Raw genomic sequence first — 2,519 nt, 5'->3', positions numbered from 1 at the left:
ATGGGTTGCCCCTAATGCCATATTTTTGGGGCACACATGTTACATTGGTGATAAGACCATTTATATTTAGAGGCAACCATAAGTTTGTCTCTAATTCTAAATTGCATCTATTGCTTACTTTTTGGGGCACACAAATATTGTTTCTAAAACCACTAATGTTTAGATGCAACTATAAATTTTGCCGCAGATTCTAAATTAAGGCAACCACTTCTTTTGCATCTAAATATATTTAGAGGCAACTACATTTCGTCGGTTCAGAACACATTCAGGGACATTTATACATGTTGCTCCTAATTATATTTAGATGCAACTGTGAAATTTTATAAAGTAGCTTTTTAGATGCACTAAATTTTTATAATGATGTTTAATAATGCTACGTGATTTTTAATATTATTTATTTATTTACTTATTTTGCATAATAATTCAAAAAATTAACATAAATGGAAGAAAGAAATTATAGATTTATCAAAGAAAGAAATATGTATTTATATGAACGTGATAACTGTACACAATCCAAAATAATATCCACAGATGACCAATAGTAAATCCCACTACAAAAAAAACTACATATAGAGGCAATCCAAAATTGCATCTAAATATATATTTGTAGCCTCTAATGGTGTTTAGAAACAATTTTTTGGTTGCCTCTAATTAGTCCGTCGCTAATTATAGGTTGCCCCTAATGCCACGTTTTAGAGGCAGACAAGTTATGGTTGCTTAAAGACTCTTATGTTTAGAGACAACCATATGTCCTGTCGCTAATTATAGGTTGCCCCTAATGCCACGTTTTAGAGGCAGACAAATTATGGTATCTGCTAAAGACTCTTAAGTTTAGAGGCAAACATATGACTGTCGCTAATTATAGGTTGCCCCTAATGCGTCATTTAGAGGCAGACAAGTTATGGTGCGGCTAAAGACTGATATGTTTAGAGGCAACCATGTTCTGTCGCTAATAATAGGTTGCCCCTAATGCCACCTTTTGAGGCACACAAGTTACATTCTGCTAAAGCCTCTTACGTTTAGAGGCAACCATATGTCTGTCGCTAATTATAGGTTGCCCCTAATGCCACCTTTTTGGGGCACACAAGTTATATTGCTGATAAGACCACTTATATTTAGAGCACCATAAATCCATCTCTAATTATATGTTGCCTCTAATGCAACCATAAGTTAGTCGCTAAAGGATGTTTTTAGGTGCAACTTTTGACATTTTTATTAAAACTATTAGGGGCAACTACACATTTTACAGTTTAAGATTTATGAATTAATACATATATATGCTATATTAATACTAAAAGTAAACAAACAAAACAATTTAATGAATCAATAAAAAGCTATATAGATAAAAAATAATTGTCATTTATATAAACACCTTAATCAACTAACATGTCTAGTTGGTTGTTCACAATTGTTACAGTAAAAAGAAATTGGAAACTACAAGAGAGAAAAAAAAAGATATCTAATAGTTTGAATAGTGTCATTCCATTTTTCAATTGCCTCAGTCTTTGTTAGTGTCATGCTATTTTCTTCCTCATATTATTCTTCAATTGTTTGAATAGTTGGATTCCGCAAGCACCTGCAACACATGCATATAGTAAATATTAGTTTAATAACAAATATTAGTTTAACAAAGCTGTAATAACTTGTACAATAATTGGCTTAGCCGGTAGTAGTAGCACGAATGGCACGACAACTTGCACCGGAAACAACTAAAAAGCATACAACCGCTGCAATAACACAAGATTAAGTACATGAACAACAATGATCGTGCAAAAACAAACATGAGCAAGTCAGCAGCACAAACCTTTCCAGATTGACTAAAAATACTTATTTAACAGCATCAAAGCCACAACTAGAAGGATTCAGGTAGCAATTTTATTCACCATTATTTACAACGTTATTATAACTATAAATATCTATTCATGATATCTTGAATTTTGAACTTCATTAAAAAATTAGAAACTTACATGAAAACCACCTTATTTTCCTTAATTTGACAGCTCCAATATGACACCATGAACAAATATCTGCACCAAAAGATTGAAAAAAAGAAAAAGACATTTGTTACCCAAAGATAAGATCAAAAAAATTTCATCATAAATGCATATAAGATAAGCATAACTCTATACCACTTAATCTAACAGTGGAAACCTGTTTTATACTCTATACCAAAATCACACAGCAAAATTAGAGAACTAAAGTCAACTGAGAGGTACTAACCTTAACAATTTGCAGCTGCGCGAAAATTAATCATCTAAACAGCTTCGATGGGCTAAATCGATAATCTAAACAAAAGGATAGCCGTTTAAGAAGAGACAAAGAGCTGAATGTGACTGCAGGATCAAATAAATAAGCAAAAAAATAGAAGCATAAATGAGCACCCTTAGCTTTGAAACAATTGTTTCCAAGTGATCTCTTACTTATAGGATTATGCCCAAAAAAAATAGGTGATACTGAAGTCAAAATGTGATATGTGATGATTGGAAGCTGGACGCAGAACAAATGTAGTAAATTTTCCA

At 32.2% G+C, this 2,519-nt stretch overlaps 1 long non-coding RNA gene across 1 annotated transcript; it reads right to left on the bottom strand.

Moving 5' to 3' along the window:
- Nucleotides 1–1,339: 1,339 nt before the first annotated feature.
- Nucleotides 1,340–2,017, bottom strand: LOC130591997 (uncharacterized). Its single transcript, XR_008969990.1, has 2 exons — nt 1,968–2,017; nt 1,340–1,576 (listed from the first exon to the last, which is right to left on the bottom strand). It is a non-coding gene; the product is annotated as an uncharacterized LOC130591997 (long non-coding RNA).
- Between the last annotated feature and the right edge of the window lie 502 nt (nt 2,018–2,519).

Source organism: Beta vulgaris, chromosome 6, assembly GCF_026745355.1.
Source record: "Beta vulgaris subsp. vulgaris cultivar EL10 chromosome 6, EL10.2, whole genome shotgun sequence".
In the NCBI taxonomy this organism is placed as follows: domain Eukaryota; kingdom Viridiplantae; phylum Streptophyta; class Magnoliopsida; order Caryophyllales; family Amaranthaceae; genus Beta; species Beta vulgaris.
Note: the sequence above shows the minus strand (reverse complement) of the source record. Positions and strands in the feature narration are given on the sequence as shown.